Below are 18,656 nucleotides of genomic sequence, written 5' to 3' on the forward strand. Positions count from 1 at the left end.
CAGTTCATCGTACTAGCGGGCAAATCGCCGCAAAGTTGGCACACATAGCTGGAAGCAGTCTCACAGCCTTAGCGTTGCGGAGAGGGAAGCCCCAGAGTACCTGGCCTGGCATTTAAATTGTCCCAACCTAATAGGGACCAGGCCCCGATGCCAGCAAATCCATCCAGGCCCAGATTTTGCTGCTGAAGGAGCCGTTTTTGACTTCTTCAATTCAGTTCGGCGTTTAGAGTGATCCATCTTCCTACCCAGGTTAGTTGGATGGGCATTGGAACTCCCAACTCCAACAGGGCACATCCCACAAATTTGCTTTGCCTTCGCTTGCTTCATTGCTTGCAGTGATAGTTTACCACAATTTACTTCGAAAAAAGTGTAATAATGGTTTTTAGCGATTTGAACTACTCGTAAGCTGTATAACCCTTGATACTGATACAGTTCTCAAGGTACTAAATGTCTTCAGCAGCATAAGAGCTGGTGATCCCTTCTTTGTGAAATAGTCAGCTAGTTGTTCCTTTGTAGTTGACCATGGCATGTGATGAATTTTCTGTGCTTGGACTAGTTTCTTGAAGCTGATTATCTCTAGACGAAGCCTCTTCTCTGTAACTAACTTAGTGGATTTGATGGCATCAACTAGGGTATCTGTCTGTGACACAAGTTATTTGTAGAGTGGTGTTCTTTGCCTCACCATGGACAAGCTCAGAACAGAGTGTGGACAAATAAACGACATTGTCAATATCATCAGAATTTGCAAGAGTTTCTCCTGGCAGTATACAATGTACAACTCTTCAAATCCTTTTTGATTGCCAACAGAGGTGAAAATCTTCTCTCTTCTCCCATCAGCATAAGATGTCCCCGTTGAGTACCTCCATCAGTGAGATTTTCCTGTGAAGATAATGAACCTCAGTGAGCCATCTTGTCCAAGCTGTTGAAACTTCAAGACCACTTTTTCAGATTGAATTCTGTGCACTATCTTGTTTGCCTCATGTGAAGTTTGTACTGTGCTGGATGCCAAGCTGCAGGCATCAAACATGATGTTAGGTTTCCTCTGCTTTGCTACCCATAGAATCGTCCTATCTTTGACCTGAGTCGCTGAACTTCAGCTTCATTGAAGGGTACATCCCATTGTGTGGCATGTGAGAATTCCATGCGGATTGTCTGAAAATTCCTGATGTAGCTTCCTTGGTGCAGCTACATCAGCAAGGATATCTATCCCTACATAGCAGAATCTGTCATGTTCCTCGTGTCCAACCTGAAAGGCTGACTTTACCCGACAGGTAACTGTTGTGGCAAAGTTTTGTGAGCTCCCCACGTGAACTCATCTACATGACAGGCATGTACGTACTCCAATCACATGACAGGCATGTACGTACTCCAATCACATGACAGGCATGTACGTACTCCAATCACATGACATTCTGAATCTTGCCAGTAAAAGCCAGCTGGATCCACTTGTGACATCTTTCCACCTGTTTTCAATAGTTCCTTGACTCTTTAATACCAGCAAAGTGATATATCTGCTAGACTACACATATACTGAGTTTCCAGAGTTCCTTCTCTTCTGGATTCATGCAGGGGTTGAATGTAAATTCAGGTGACAGCTCTATTCCCTGTAAGAATGCAGATATTATGTCCGTGGAATGGAGTTGACAATGCTTTTGACGTATCACTGTGAGAAGTAGTTGAAGAGACTCTGATGTACATGTGGGGAGTCTTTTTGGAGTTCTTTTATGTTCAGTTCCTCCAGGCATACTTTTGGTGTAATTCCTTTTGGGGTTTCTTTCCAGGTGCACACCCATCTTGTAGACACCATCTTTTGGCCATTGTCTCTGACCTCAAACACTCCATTATTTCTCTAACTATTGATTTCATCCTGTTTTGCAGCTTCCAATTACACCTTGGTTACTAGGACATTTTCATCTTGATATTTCTCAGATGGTCCAGCCTGATCTATACTTGTTTCAATATGAAGTCCGTCTACATGTGACAATGTCAACTGACCCTGCAGTGCCAGTGAACATGACTGGTTCTAGGTAATTCAACTTGTACCAACTTTTGTTTCTCCCATTGGTTTTGCCTGCTCGTCTTAAGACTTCAGATTTGTATGAGATACCAATGTCTTGGTCTACAAATCTCAGTTTGTCCTGCTTTAAGACAAACATCCATGTTGTCTTTGCATTTGTGATCATTCCTGTTCAAGTAAGTCTGTTGAGACCACAACTGCAATCTCTTCAGCACTGTCTGTGCTGTGTGACACTGTATCAGGTAAGTGCTTTTCATGTTTTGTATCATTCTCCATGGAGCTCCGATGGTCTTCAGTTTGTGGAATCCATGTACCTCCATGTCTCACTAATACCACAACTCCATCCTGATCAATGACAGCTCCAGGACCTCTCCATTCTGTACAGTCTGCTCTTTGTCCCCATCTCATATTTCTCATCTGTCGGATGGAGCTGTACCCCTCAGCGCTCTTCTAATTCTCTCTGAACACTCTGCTTCAATAAAAGCCTTCCTTGATGCATGCAATGCTGAAATATTTCCCAGCCCATTCATTCCTGGTAATACCCTCTAGAGCAGGTGGCTGTCAACCAGTACAGAGGGAAGGTTTGGATTTTGAGCGAACATTAAGTTGATATGGGCAGCAGCCATGTACATTGTGCATGGCATTCTTGCTGCATGCTCCAGAAGTCCATTAGAGTAAGGACTTCATGCTGCTGTTGACTTTGGCTCAATGCTAAAGTTTTCCACCGTATCTTTGAATTCATTATTAAATTCACTTCTATTATCTCTGAATATTTTGTGAGGTGGGCCTTACACACATATCCAGGAATGGATAAAGTTTTTTCTTGTACTATCTTTGAGGGTTTCTTTGTGTTTACAATGCTACCAGCACTGAAACTTGGAAAGAATAGTCTGCATCTTTGTTTCGTGAACTACTGAGCAGTTTCTGAAGTCTATCAGTCAAAACGTTTCCTAACTGCATGTGAAGCTTGAGGAACACTTTGCATTTCTCATCTGGGGTCATGTTCTCTGCGACAATTAGTACCTCATTCACACATTGATTCTCAGTTAATGTCTTTATCAGAATTAAATTTAATATAACTAGCATAGGTCATGAAATCTGTAAATTTTGCAGCAGCAGTACAATGCAATACGTGATAATATAAAGGAAAAAAAGCTATATGTATAAAATAATTAAATTAAATTAGTGCGAAAACAGTGTTCATGGGTTCAATGTCCATTCAGAAACCAGATGGTGGAAGGGAAGAAGCTGTTCCTGAATCATTTAGTGTGTGCCTTCAGGCTTCTGTACTTCTTCCTTGATGGTAACAATGAGAAGAGGGCATGTCCTAGGTGCTGGGGGTCCTTAATGACAGACACTGCCTTTCTGAGGCATCGCTCCATGAAGATGCCTTGGATAATATGGAGGCTGGTGCCCATGATGGAGCTGACTAATTTTACAACTCTGTAGCTTACTTCAATCTTGTGCAGTAGCCCCTCCATACCAGATGGTGATGCAGCCAGTTAGAATGTCCTCCACAGTACATCTGTAGAAATCTGAGTGTTTTAAGTGACATACCAAATCTCCTCAAACTCTGTCTTGCCTTCTTTATAACTGCATCAATATGTTGGGATCAGGTTAGGTCCTCAGATATTAACACCCCGGAACTTGAAATTGTTCACTCTCTCCACCTCTGAGAGGATTGGTGTATGTTCCCTCATCTTACCCTTTCTGAAGTCCACAATCAGCTCTCTGGTCTTACTGACCTTGAGTGCAAGGTCATTGCTGCAACACCACTCAACTAGCTGGTATACCTCACTCCTGTACACCCTCTCATCACCATCTGAGATTCACACAAAACTTCTGGGATGTCCAGAGCTCAAGACACTGAATGTTGAAACATCATTGCATGGTCATTCTCCATATCCTGTACTGAACCCCCCCCCCCACTTTCTTTATGGAAGTTTTACTCAAGGGTAATGGAATGTTCACTGGTACCACCTCTGCTTCGATGTAACATTTTGTCATCTCTATCTTTGTGGGAACTTTCACCCTGTTGGTAGATTGTACAATCTTTCCATCTCCAAATGTGAATGCTTTGTTACTGGGTGTATTTGTGTTCACCAGTTTATGTACTTCATTCCAGTTTAGTTCACTTACAGAGCTTTCAGCCATTTTTCCCCAAACACTGCGTGTGCATGTTCTATCAATAACAGCAGATCCTATAGATTCTATTGTCAAAATTTCTGCATCAGACGTCTCGGCATTAGTAAGTGATTCCTTTGCAAACTACTCTTCTACATCTTCAGATGTTCCTCAGTTATCTTAACTTGTCCGGTTCTGTGCGGAAAGTTTTTGCCCAGTGGCAAGTACTCTGACAAACAGCACATTTTGATCACCTGCTGTACTTGTGCCAGGTAATTGTGCCTCGTCTGGTCACTCGCTATTCTCTCATATCTGTTCAGTGAAATATGCCATTTCCTGACCCAATTAATTCCAACTGTTGTCTTGGCAGCCTTTTCTCCAGAAATCCTCTTCACTATTGATTTCATAGGTGCAAATACAAGTTACAGTTAGCTGTCTGTCCTTTAAACGCGCAGAATCCAACACTTTAAAAGCTAATCCTGCAACAGGAAGTTCCATTTTGTATTTATGCATGCGATTGTACTTTTGTTCAAAATCAATATAGTCAGCCGTATTTATAGAACTCTCTTTGGAAATTTTAAAGAAGTCTGAATGTGCCTCATAAATCCAATTCTTTTCTTCCTTCAGAAAAACTGAGTCAAGTGCATTATTAGCGTAGTCAGACCATCATCTTTGTTCAAGTTTTCCACTGAAATTCCCATCGCAGTCTCTCTTACTCTTCCCAAAAGTGACAGTACAACTGCTTCTTCTTCTTGCGCTCCATAGCACGAATCCATGTCCCAGTTTCATTTTTCCAGCTTTTGTAAGGCTTGCTCCCATCAAATGTTGGTGGGATCCTATAGTTGGTCTGCATCCTCTGCTACCAATGTTAACGTTCAAACAGCAAAGACAAGATGTTCTTTCATCATAACAACTTTACTTTCTCCATTTACATATAGTACACAAGGCTGCCATTTTTCTACCTCCCTCCCCCCCTCCACTGTGATGCTCGTGCACTTGCCCATAAAGGGGAAAGTGAACATTCCAACTAAATGCTTACATAGCCCAAATGAGCAGAACTCAACAAGCATAATAGGAAAGGCAGGCAAGCTCAGGGCGTAGATAAATGAAATAATGACATTGTAGCCAGTGGTGATACTTGGTTGCAGAAGGGGCAGGACTGGTAGCTCAGCATTCCGGGGTTCCCTTGTTTTAGACGAGAAAGAGTAGGAGGGATTAATGGAGGAGGGGTGGTGATACTAGCCAGGGAAAATGTGATGGCAGTTCTCCATCAGGACAGACTGGAGAACTTAGTTAGTGAGGCTATATGGGTGGAACTGAGAAATAAGAAAGATCTGACCACGTGAATGGGGCTATATTACAGATGACCCAACTGTTGGGGATTTAGAGGAACAAATTTGTAGATTGCAGACTACTGCAGGAAACACAAGGTTGTTATAGTAGATGATTTTAACTTTCCACATATTGACTGGGAATCCCATACTGTAAAAGGACTAGATGGGATAGAGTTTGTCAAATGTACTCAGGAAAGTTTCCTTAATCAGTACGTAGAAGTCCCAATGAGACAGTGTGAGATACTTGATCTGCAATTGGGGAATCAGACAGGGCAGGTGACAGAAGATTGTATAGAGGAACACTTTGCATCCAGTGATCACAAAGCCATTCATTTCAAAGTAAATATGCAAAAAGATAAAGTCTGGTCTGTGGGATAAGATTCTAAATTGGAGAAAGGTCAACTTTAATGACATCAGAAAGGATCTGGCAACTGTAGATTGGGACAGGCTGTTTCTGGCAAATGTGTATTTGGTAAAGAGGAGGCCTTCAAGTCACATTTTGAGAGTACAAAGCTTTAATGTGCCTGTCAGAATAAAAGGTAAAGATCACATTTGTGAAGAACCTTGGTTTGCAAGAGATATTGAGGCCCTGATTAAGAAGGAAAAAAAAGGAGGTGCATAGGAGGTATGGGCAAGTAGGGGTACAAGAAAAGCAAAAGAACACTTAAAGAAAGAAGTCAGAATGGCCAAAAGGAGGCACGAGGTTCCCCTAGCAGACACAGTGAAGGAGAATTTTAAGGGATTCTACAGACATGTTAAGAGCAAAAGGATCACAAGGGAGAAAATTGGTCCTATGAAAGATCAGACTGGTAATTCATGTGTAAACTCGAAACAGATAGGTGAGATCTTAAATGAATTCTTTGCATCTGTATTTACTCAGGAGACAGACACAGAGTCTTTAGAAATGAGAGAAAGTGGCATCAACTTCATGGACCATATACAACTTACAGAGGACGTGGTGTACAATATCCTGAGGCAAATTAGCTTGGATAAATCCCCAAGGCCTGACAAGGTGTTCCCCCGGACCCTGTGGGAGGCAAGTGAAGAAAATGCTGGGGCCCTAGCAGAAATATTTAAATCACTTTAGCGACAGGTGAGCTATCAGAGGATTGGAAGATAGCCAATGTTGTTCTGCTATTTAAGAAAGGCTCTGAAAATTAACTAGGAAATTATTGGCTGGTGAGTCTGACATCAGTAGTGCAAAAGTTATTGGAAGGTATTCTAAGGGACCAGATATGAGTATTCGGATAAACATGGACTAATTAGGGATAGTCAGTATGGCTTCGTGCGTGGTTGGTCGTGTCTTACTAACCTTCAAGAAAGTTACCAGGAAAATTGATGAAGGCAAGGTGATGATTGCTGTCCTCATGGATTTTAGGCAATAAGACCATAAGACAAAGCAGCAGACGTCGGCCATTTGGCCCATCGAGTCTGCTCCGCCATTTTATCATGAGCTGATCCATTCTCCCATTTTGTCCCACTCCCCCGCCTTCTCATCATAACCTTTGATGCCCTGGCTACTCAGATACCTATCAATCTCTGCCTTAAATACACCCAATGACTTGGCCTCCACTGCTGCCCGTGGTAACAAATTCCATAGATTCACCACCCTCTGGCTAAAAAAATTTCTTTGCATCTCTGTCCTGAATGGGCACCCTTCAATCCTTAAGTCATGCTCTCTCGTACTAGACTCCCCCATCATGGGAAACAACTTTGCCACATGCACTCTGTCCATGCCTTTCAACATTCGAAATGTTTCTATGAGGTCCCCCCTCCTTCTTCTAAACTCCAAGGAATACAGTCCAAGAGCAGACAAATGTTCCTCATTCCCGGAATCATTCTAGTGAAAGAATTTGACAAGGTCCTGCACAGAGGTTGGTCAAGAAAATGTAGTCACTCGGCATTCAGGAGGACCTAAATCAGCGTTGTATCATATAGAGAGAATCACTGGTAATGGCCCAGACCTGGGCTGCAAAGTTAGAAGATCAGAATATAGAGATAACTTGTCAGCTAATGAAGCTACAGCATTATGCACTGTGCACTGTTCACAGATTGATCCTGTTAAGGTTCAAGATTTAATGCGGGGGGGGGGGGGAAGGGTGCGATGATCCTACTGTGGGGCTGAGGGATGGGGATATCTGTCTGAATGATGAAACTGAGCAACCCCTCAAAATGACTGCCCTCTCCCCTGTGTATCCAAAACAGTGCAGGCCAGGGCAGTTGCGTGGGAGATGGTACAATGGGCCCCTTCAAGACAAGAGAGATAAGGGAGCTCTCTGCTAAAGAATGAGCCAGAAACCTGGAGAGTCTCTGGCGGTGTGGTTATTGTGGATATGGGATGAGGTGGGGTACCAGTGTGATTCTATCTAACAGAGATGTGGGTGCTTTAGGGATCCTGTCATCCCAACACATGATCAACAATGCCCTGAGAACACTGCTTGCTTCTCCTGAGCATATGGCATCACTATGGGATCGAATAGTAGCAGCAGTTCAATTCTCTCTCTGAATGGAATTTAATACCTCATGCGGAATGGAGCACAGTGGAAGGGACTGTGTTCTCCACCAGTGGGCTCTTATCACAGAATTACTGTATATAGTGATAGTACATCACTAGAGGATGACATATGCCAGAGGATGTTGAATTAACTTCTGGAATGACAGGACATGAGGTTATGTTGGCAGATTCCCAAATAAAAGGGGTAGTGCTGTCTTTAATAGCACCAGCTGCTAATCGTCCTAGAAGTACAGCAATTCAATTATTACACGGTTTAGACTATGTAGAAGGGACTAAACTTAGCCGGGTACAGAAGTTGGGTAAGCAGACGGGGAGTGAGGGAGCCTGCATGTCCTGCAAAGAAATGATTTTAAGCATTGCTGAAAGCTGGGGTTCCTGAGGAGCAGGTAAGTGGGGTTCCCACCCCAACCCTCTATGCAATGTGGAGGGAGCACTGCCAGGGAAAGCCAGAAAGGGAGGCCATTAAGGAGGAATAAGAACCTCTTTTGTCCTCTGCCAGGTTCCTTGCAATCCACTCAGGATTCCCTACGAAGGGCCGAGGCTGACCTTCAGCAGCAGTGGGAATTGGGGGTTGGTCAGCGCCTTCATGCCTCATTGTTGTAGGGAGGGCGGGTGTCATTCCCTGTAAATAACGTGAATGATTTGAATGCAGAGAAATGTCTGACGTCTGGCCACACAAGTCAGTTTCATGCGCGTGCATGTCTGTGAGAGAGCACAAAGACTGTTTCAAGAGGCTGCACATCAGTGTGTTAATGTGTCAGCGGTCCCCACCCAGCAGGTCTTTTTCTTCTTCTTGGTTCTTCAAAAAACGTAAAAGTTTTTCGCGGCGGGAATTAACTGTTTATTCTAAGTTTTGCAGTTATTTGTGGAAGGTTCTGAAGGAAGAACAGTATTCTCATGGATTATGTCATGGATCAAGTCCTGACGAAGGGTCTCGGCCTGAAACGTCGACTGCACCTCTTCCTACAGATGCTGCCTGGCCTGCTGCGTTCACCAGCAACTTTGATGTGTGTTGCTTGAATTTCCAGCATCTGCAGAATTCCTGTTGTTCTCATGGATTTTTGAGTTTTGTCCTGTCTCTTTATTTGTTTTTCATGGAATTGAGTTTTAGAGAAACCCAGATTCTTCATTGGCAATGTGTAATCTAGGTTGAGATGGAAATTTGTGCATTTCTATTCCAGAGTTGAGATACCCATGTTACAAAGGCAAATGGGCATTCAGGGAAATTGCTCTTTGGAAGGCAGTTAAATTGGAAATTTGAAATTAACCATTTTGGAACGATTAGAATGTTTGGGGAGCAATCCTAAAGGTTGCTTTTACTAACAATACTGCTTTCTTATACAGTACTGGGTATTGTACATCTTGTTTTATATGTAGTTTAGTATATGTAGTTTTTATATGTAGTTGAGGATATTACAAGCAGGGTAGATACGAGGGGTGATTGATATGTTTGTGGCCTAAGGTAGAAGGAGTCAACTTTAGAAAACCTAGCACATTTATTTTTCAACATAATCCCCTCCGACATTTACACAATCAGTCCAGCGGTCATGGAGCACATGGATCTTAGACCTCCAGAAAGTGTCCACAGCAGGGGTGATTGATAAGTTCGTGGCCTGAGGTAGAGGGAGATGTGTTACACAGCTCTTGTTACATGCACATACAGGTCAACTCCTTAAGTGATTATGCAGAAAGTTTGAAGTTAATAACTCATCTCCTCCTACCTTAGGCCACAAACTTATCAATCCCCCCTCCTAAATGGATGCAGTGGATGTTGTATATTTGGACTTTCAGAAGGCCTTTGACAAGGTGCCACACATGAGGCTGCTTACCAAGTTAAGAGCCCATGGTATTACAGGAAAGTTACTAACATGGTAGGTAGGAGGCAGCGAGTGGGAATAAAAGAATCCTTTTCTGGTTGGCTGCCAGTGACTAGTGGTGTTCCACAGGGGTCGGTGTTGGGACCACTTCTTTTTATGCTGTATATCAATGATTTAGATGATGGAATAGATGGTTTTGTTGCCAAGTTTGCAGATGATACAAAGATTGGCGGAGGGGCAGGTAATGTTGAGGAAACAGGTAGGATGCAGAAGGACTTAGACAGATTAAGAGAATGGGCAAGAAAGCGGCAAATGAAATACAATGTTGGTGTAATGGCTTCTCTGTAACGTTCACTGCTGATGTAACGGTTTCTCTGTAGCAGCAATGTTTGGGTTATGGCTGGAGATAACGGGATTTGGTATGCAGGGGTTAGCCAATGAGGAAATGTTGTTCTTTCTTGCGTGTCTGGGAGCTGGGTTTTTCGTGGTCTTTTTTCGAGGCGAGATGAAGAGGGAAGATGTGTGTGGAGAGAGCTGGTAGGCCATCAGACAGAGTGGGCTGGGATCTGAGGGTCCGAAGGTCGACGACGTTCGGAGAAGATCGATGGTGGAAGGATGACTACTGAGTGAGCTCGAACTGGGATTTTGACTTTGACTTGCGCCCTTTTCTTGTTTTGTTTATTTTCATGATTAACCCTATCTTCAGATGAAGATTCATAAAGTTCTATCATTTAATTGCATATGGTGTACTGTCTGGTATCTTGCGTAGTGGGTCTGTAACTAAGGGCACACAAACGTGATTACCCAGTTTGGCGGGGCCGAAGGCTGATTCCCCTAGATGAACGCGAGCTGGGCAAGCCTGAGGGTTACATTGGAAAACGCATGATCATGCACTTTGGTAGTAGAAATAAATGTGCAGACTATTTTCTAAACAGATAGAAAATCCAGGAATCTGAGATGCAAAGGGACTTGGGAGTCCTTGTACAGAACACCCTGAAGGTTAACTTGCAAGTTGAGTTGGTGGTGAGGAAGGCAAATACCATGTTAGCATTCATTTCAAGAGGTCTAGAATACAAGACCAAGGAGGTGATGCTGAGGCTTTATAGATGTGCTGGCATTGGAAAGGGTCCAGAGGAGGTTCATGAAGATGATTCCAGGAATGAAAGGGTTATCATGCGCGTAACGTTTAATAGCTCTGGGTCTGTATTCACTGGGATTCAGAAGGATGAGGGGGAATCTCAATGAAACCTTTCAAATGTTGAAAGACCTAGACAGAATAGATATGGAAAGGATGTTTCCCATGGTGGGAGAGTCTAGGACAAGAGGGCACAGGATAGAGGGGTGCCCTTTCAAAACAGAGATGCAGAGAAATTTCTTTAGCCAAAGGATGGTGAATTTCTGGGATTTGTTGTCACATGCAGCTGTGGAGGCCAAGTCATTGGGTGCATTTAAAGCAGAGATTGATAGGTTCTTGATTGGGCATGGCATCAAAGACCTCACGTGTTCAGTTCTGGTCACCTCACTACAGGAAGGATGTGGATACTATAGAGAGCGTACAGAGGAGATTTAGAATCAAAATCAGAATCAGGTTTATCACTGGCATGTGACATGAAATTATTTAACTTAGCAGCAACAGTTTAATGCAATATGATGAGAGGTGACCTGATAGAGGTGTATAAGATGATGAGAGGCATTGATCGTGTGGATAGCCAGAGGCTTTTCCCAGGGCTGAAATGGCTAACACAAGGGGGCACAGTTTTAAGGTGCTTGGAAATAGCTACCGAATGGATGTCAGGGGTAGGTTTTTCACAAAGAGAATGGTGGGTGCGTGGAATGCACTGCCGGTGGCAGTTGTGGAGGCGGATACAATAGGGTCTTTTAAGAGCCCCTTAGATAAGCACATGGAGTTTAGAAAAACAGAGGGGATGCGCTAGGAAAATTCTAGGCAGTTTCTAGAGTAGGTTACATGGTTGGGACAACATTGTGGGCCAAATGGCCTGTAATGTGCTGTAGATTTCTATATTCTATGTTTGCAAATAAATGATTAATATCTTTATTTGCAATCATTGTTTTTGTCTCACTTACCAAACCCATGAACCTACTTTAATGTTACATATGGTAACCCTCTCATTCTTGGAATCATTCTTGTAAACGTCCTCCGAACCCACTCCAATGACAGCCCATCCCCTCCAAGATAGGGGACGAAGACTGCTCGCAAAACTCCAAGTGAGACATAACCAGTACCTTATAAAGCTTCAATATTATATCCCTGCTTTTATATTCTAGTCCTCTTGAAATGAATGCTAACATTGCATTTGCTTTTCTCACCACTGACTCAACCTCCAAATTAACCTTTAGGGAATCCTGCATGAGAACTCCCAAGTGCCTTTTCATCTCAGATTTTTAAAATTTCTTTCATACAACATAGAAAGGATAGCAGAGGAACAGTCAATTCAGCCTACAATGTTGTGCCAAACCAACTAAAAAGCAAATCAAAACACACAAGTACTATTCCCTCCTACCTACACCATGTCCATATCCCTCCATCTTCCCTACATCCACGTGCCTATCCAAACGTCTCTTAAAATTCTCCAATGCATTTACCTCAAACACCACATCAGGCAACATATTCCAGGCATCCACGACTCCGAATAAAAAAAAACAAACCCTTACATCCCTCTCACCTTCACACCTCTAATCCATGTCTCTGCTATTAGACATTTCAACTCTGGGAAAGAGATAAACATAGAAACATAGAAAATAGGTGCAGGAGTAGGCCATTCGGCCCTTCGAGCCTGCACCGCCATTTATTATGATCATGGCTGATCATCCAACTCAGAACCCTGCACCAGCCTTCCCTCCATACCCCCTGATCCCTTTAGCCACAAGGGCCGTATCTAACTCCCTCTTAAATATAGCCAATGAACTGGCCTCAACTGTTTCCTGTGGCAGAGAATTCCACAGATTCACCACTCTCTGTGTGAAGAAGTTTTTCCTAATCTCGGTCCTAAAAGGCTTCCCCTTTATCCTCAAACTGTGACCCCTCGTTCTGGACTTCCCCAACATCGGGAACAATCTTCCTGCATCTAGCCTGTCCAATCCCTTTAGGATTTTATATGTTTCAATCAGATCCCCCCTCAATCTTCTAAATTCCAACGAGTACAAGCCCAGTTCATCCAGTCTTTCTTCATATGAAAGTCCTGCCATCCCAGGAATCAATCTGGTGAACCTTCTTTGTACTCCCTCTATGGCAAGGATGTCTTTCCTCAGATTAGGGGACCAAAACTGCACACAATACTCCAGGTGTGGTCTCACCAAGGCCTTGTACAACTGCAGTAGTACCTCTCTGCTCCTGTACTCGAATCCTCTCGCTATAAATGCCAGCTGTCCACTCTATATATGTCTCTCAAAATCTTGTAAACCTCTATCAGATCTCCCCTCAGCCTCCAGAGAAAACAACCCAAGTTTATCCAGCCTCTCATGACAGTACATGCTCTCTAAATCAGGCAGCATACTGCTACATCTCTTCTGCACCCTCCCCAAAGCCTCAACATCCTTCCTATTGCGGGGCAACCACAACTATACACAATACTTCAGATGCGGAGTTTTAGAAAGCTACAACGGAACCTCTTGACTTTTGAACTCAGTCTAATAAAAGCCTTCTTAATCACCTTATTGACCTGTATTGGCACTTTCAAGGAGCTATGAACCTGGACCCCAAGATCTCTCTGCTCAGCAGCAGTATATGTCTTCTTGCGTTTGCCCTACCAAATGCAACACCTCACATTTATCTGGGTTAAACTCCACCATCGGCAAATTTACCAACCCACCCATCTACGTTTTCATCCAGGTCATTTATATACATCACAAAAGCAGAGATCCCAGCACAGATCCCTGTGGAACTCCACTAATTACAGACATCCAGCTCGAATAAGTCTCTTCAACCACAACCCTGTCTTCCTTGCGCAAGCCAGTTCTGAATCCAAGCAACCAATTGGCCAAAGATCCCATGTGTCTTATTTTCTCGATTAGCCTTCCATAAAGAACTTTGTTAAATGCCTTACCAAAATCCATGTAGTCAACATCCACTGCCCTACCCTCATCAGTCTCTCTTGTCACTTTGTCTAAACGCTCAATCAAGTTGGTAAGGCACAACCAACCACTCACAAATCCATGCTGGTTCTCCCTAATTAGGTCATGGGCTCCCAAGTGCTTATATATCCTATCCCGAAGAATTTTCTCCAGCAATTACCCTACAACTGATGTGAGACTCACTGGTCTATAGTTCCCAGGATCTTCCCTTGTTCTCTTCTTAAATAGAGGTACAATATTAGTCACTCACCAGTCCTCCAGGACCTCACCTGTGGCTAGAGACGACATGAAGAAACCAGTCAAGGGCCCAGCAACCAAAGGTAACTCTCATCGGGTCCTGGGGACTTATCCACCTTATTAACAGGCCTAACACTTCCTCCTCTTTGAACTTTAAACACCCTAACGTGTTTATACACTCAGCACTGATCTCCTGGTCCTCCATATTCTTTTCCTTGGTAAATACTGAAGTGAAGTACTCATTAAGTACCTCACTCACATTCTTTGCATCCAAACAAATGTTCCCCCCTTTATCCTTGAGAACTCCCACCCTCTCCATAGTTATCCTCATGCTCTTGAATGCATAAAATGTCGGGATTCACCTTAACCCTACTTGCCAAGAACTTTTCATGGCCCCTCCTTTGTTCTTCTCTGGCTTCTTTATACAGTCGGCCCTCCGAATCCACGGGGGTTTGGTTCCGGGACACCCTGCGGATACCAAATTCCACAGATGCTCAAGTCCCGTATATAAAATGGCGTAGTATTTGCATATAACCTACGCACATCCTCCCGTATACTTTAAATCATCTCTAGATTACTTATAATACCCAATACAATGTAAATGCTATGTATATAGTTATTATACTGTATTGTTTAGGGAATAATGACAAGTAAAAAAGTCTGTACATGTTTAGTACGGACGTAACCATCGTAACTCTTCTGGGAACGCTGATGCTGCCTCGGCATCAGCCGATCCCGGTTCTCCCGTGATCTTGAAGTTCTTGAGGCTGTAGCGCTTTACATCGCCCGCCAGCCAGCCATCCCTTACTAGCCTTAAACTCCTTCCTCTCGCTCACAACGCAAGTAGCGACCGAACGAGACGCGAGGCAAACAATGCTCAAACAACGAGTAATACTTTTAATCATCTCTGGATTACAGTACTTTACACTCCCTTTTGGCCTCTGAGGAATTGCTTTGACCACTTAATTGCTTTTTAGGAGCCATTTTTTTTTTCACAGAAACAAAGGGTGCACCCAACACAAGTAGCGACTGAACTAGACGCGAGGCGAACAACGCTCAAACAACGAGTGCTGGAGAGAGAACTTCCGGCTTTTTTTCCGATCCCGATCCGCGGTTGGTTGAATCTGCGGATGCAGAACACGCAGATACAGAGGGCCGACTGTACTCCTTGTGCTTCATTTGATCCCAACTTCCAAAGCTTTACATACTTCTCTTTTTTCTTGACTAAATTTATCAAAGAATTGGTCCCAACACAGACCTCAGGAGAACATCACCAGTCACCAGCAGCCAACTAGAAACGTCTCCCTTTATTGCCACTCTTTGCCTCCTGCCAATCAGCCAATTCGCTATCCATGCTAGTATCTTTCCTGTAATACCATGGGCTCTTAACTTGTTAAGCAGCCTGATACATAGCACCTTGTTAAACACCTTCTGAGAATCCAATTACACAACATCCACCGATTCTCCTTTGTCTTTCCTGCTTGTTATTTCTTTAAAGAATTCCAACACACTTGTCAGGCATGATTTTCCCTTAAGGAAACCATGCTGACTTCCAGCCCATTTTATCTGAGCACTAAATAGTCTATCAATTCCTTTCTTCTGCCTCCTGAAAAGTGGAGTGACATTTGCAATCTTCCAGTCTTCCAGAACTATTCCAGAATTTCGTGGTTCTTGAAAGATCATTAATATTGCCTCCACAGTCTCTTTAGCCACCTCCTTCAGAACCCCGGGCTGTACACCATCTGATCCAGGTGACTTATCTATCTTCAAACTTTTCAGTTTCCCAGGCACCTTCTCCTCAGTGTGTTGGCACGTAGCCAAGTGGTTAAGGAGTTCGTCTAGTGATCTAGAGGTCGCTCGTTCAAGCCTTGGCTGAGGCAGCGTGTGTGTCCTTGAGCAAGGCACTTAACCACACATTGCTCTGCGACGACACCGGTGCCAAGCTGTATGGGTCCTAATGCCCTTCCCTTGGACAACATCGGTGGCGTGAAGAGGGGAGACTTGCAGCATGGGCAACTGCCGGTTTTCCATACAACCTTGCCCAGGCCTGCGCCCTGGAAACCTTCCAAGGCACAAATCCATGGTCTCACGAGACTAACGGATGCCTATGAAACTATGGAACACTTCTCCCCAGTAATGTCAACTCTCAAACTTCCAGCATATTGCTAGTGTCTTCCACACTGAAGACTAATGCAAAATACTTATTCAGTTTGTCCACCATTTCCACCTTTCCAGCGCCATTTTCCAGTGGTTCAATATCTACCCTCACCTCTTGCTTATATCTGAAGAACCTTTCGTATTCTTTTTATTATCGGCTAGCTTACTTTCATATTCCATCTTTTCCTTTTTTATGACTTTTTAAGTTGCCTTCTGTTGTTTTTAAAAGCTTCTCAATCCTCTAATTTCCCACTATTTTTGCTTTATTATATACCCTCTCTTTGGCTTTTATGTTGGCTTTAACTTTGTCAGTCACAGTTTTGTCCTCCTGACTTTAGAATACTAATTCTTCTTTGGGATGTATCTACTGTATGTCTCTGAATTGCTCCCAGAAACTCCAGCCATTGTTGACCTGCCATCATTCCTGCTGGTGTTCCCTTCCAATCAACTTTGGCCAGCTCCTCTCCCATGCCTCTAATACTGCTTACTCCACTGTAATAGTGATACATCTGACTTTAGCTTCTCAAACTGCAGGATAAATTCTATCATATTATGATCACGTTCCCCTAAAGGTTCCTTTACCTTAAGCTGTCTAATCAATTCTAGTTCATTGCACAACACCCAGTCTAGAATAGCTGATCCCCTAATGGGCTCAACCGTGAACTGCTCCAAAGAGTTACCTCAGAGGCATTCTACAAATTCCCCCTCTTGGGATCCAGCTCCAACCTGATTTTCCCAATCTACCTGCATAATGAAATCCCCCATGACTATCATAATATTGCCCTTTTGACAAGACTTTCCTATCTCCCATTGTAATTTGTAGCCCACATCCCGGTGACCGTTCAGAGGTCTGTCTACAACTCCCATCAGGAAAGAAACATAGAAAACCTACAGCACAATACAGGCCTTGTGGCCCACAATGCTGTGCTGAACATGTACTTACTTTAGAACTACCCAGATGAAAAAAGGATTTACAAGGATGCTGCCAGGACTACAGGAGTGCCTTTATTCCTTGGAACATAGGAAAATAAGGGGCGATCTTACAGAAGTGTTGGAAATCATGAAGGGTATGGATAAGGTGGATGGTAACAGTCTTTACTCCAAGGAAGGGGAGTCCAAAACTAGTGGGTATAGGTTTAAGGTGAGAGGGGAAAAGATTTAAAAGGGACCTGAGGGACAACGGTTTCACACACAGGGTGAATGGATTAAGCTGCCAGAGGAAGTGATTGAGACAGGCAGTGGCACTTAAGCACCATGTAGATCGGTAGATAGAGAGGAGGAGCTTCAAGGGATATGGCCCAAATGCAGGAAATTGGGACTAGATGGGGTGGGGCGCAGCATACAGATCACATGATCTGATTTAACGACGTGACAGGCTTAGCGGGCCTAATGGCATCCCATCAGTGTAAATAACTGGGCCAGCGCTCCAGCCTCAGTATGGACAGCGGCTCATTCTGCTCACTAGGTTCCTCTGCCACACCTGCTCCACAGATAAGGGAGAAATCAAGTGCAATATATGCCGTGGCTAACAACCCAGGTCATACCTGTGTCACTCTACCTTGTGTTGGCTTTGTGTGCGTCACTGTGACACAAACATCAGATAAAACACTGCTTATCAGAAAAGAACAAAGAGCAGAACTAGTCAACTTGCTGAATCCAGTTTCAACACTGGTGAGGTGGAGCAGGTGGTGAACTCACTGTGATGCAAGGAAGGCCTGGCAGAGTCACTGTCTGTGAACGATGTCCCTAACCGCTATCATTCTAATAACCCTCACTAAAAACAAGGCCAGTTTACACACAGTTGCTTCCCTTTCCATTGCTGGAGAAGGAGACACTTCATACGCTTGTTCAGCTCCACTGTGACCTGGTCCCTATAAATCCCTCCTGCCCCTTTATCACAGTGCCTGGGGTCTTGGTTCAACTGGGACTCGCCCTTCACACCTTCCTGGGTGTGTGACGGCAGAGAAGGTGATGTCTGATAGAGACATTGAGGTATCCAAAATAGTACTCACACATCCATGCCTATTGGGACTAGTCCATCGCCTGCATTTGGCCTACATTCCCCCCACCCCAAATGCCTTTCCCATCCACAACGTAGAAGACCAACAGACAAAGATCTAGTAACAATGCAGCTCCCAAATCTACTAACTGATGCAACAGGAGCTTGTTCTGACTGCTAATGTCCATCTTACCCCCAACCCTCAAGTGCCACCTTACTGTGTACCCCAGCCCTCACCTCTCCACCGGTAGCCATTACATCCCCAATATCCCCTCCTCTCTTGTCACCCTCTCCACTCTAGCCTAAGTCTCCCTCACTCTTCTATCACCCTCTCCACTCTCACCCTCCGCCTTTCCTCCTCCAC

At 43.8% G+C, this 18,656-nt stretch overlaps 1 protein-coding gene across 2 annotated transcripts in view; it reads right to left on the reverse strand.

Moving 5' to 3' along the window:
* trim25 (tripartite motif containing 25) overlaps positions 1–18,656 on the reverse strand; it is a 65,741-nt gene that overhangs the window by 46,172 nt on the left and 913 nt on the right. The gene's annotated exons all lie outside the window — the stretch shown is intronic.

This window comes from Mobula birostris, chromosome 24 (genome assembly GCF_030028105.1).
Source record: "Mobula birostris isolate sMobBir1 chromosome 24, sMobBir1.hap1, whole genome shotgun sequence".
Classification (NCBI taxonomy): domain Eukaryota; kingdom Metazoa; phylum Chordata; class Chondrichthyes; order Myliobatiformes; family Myliobatidae; genus Mobula; species Mobula birostris.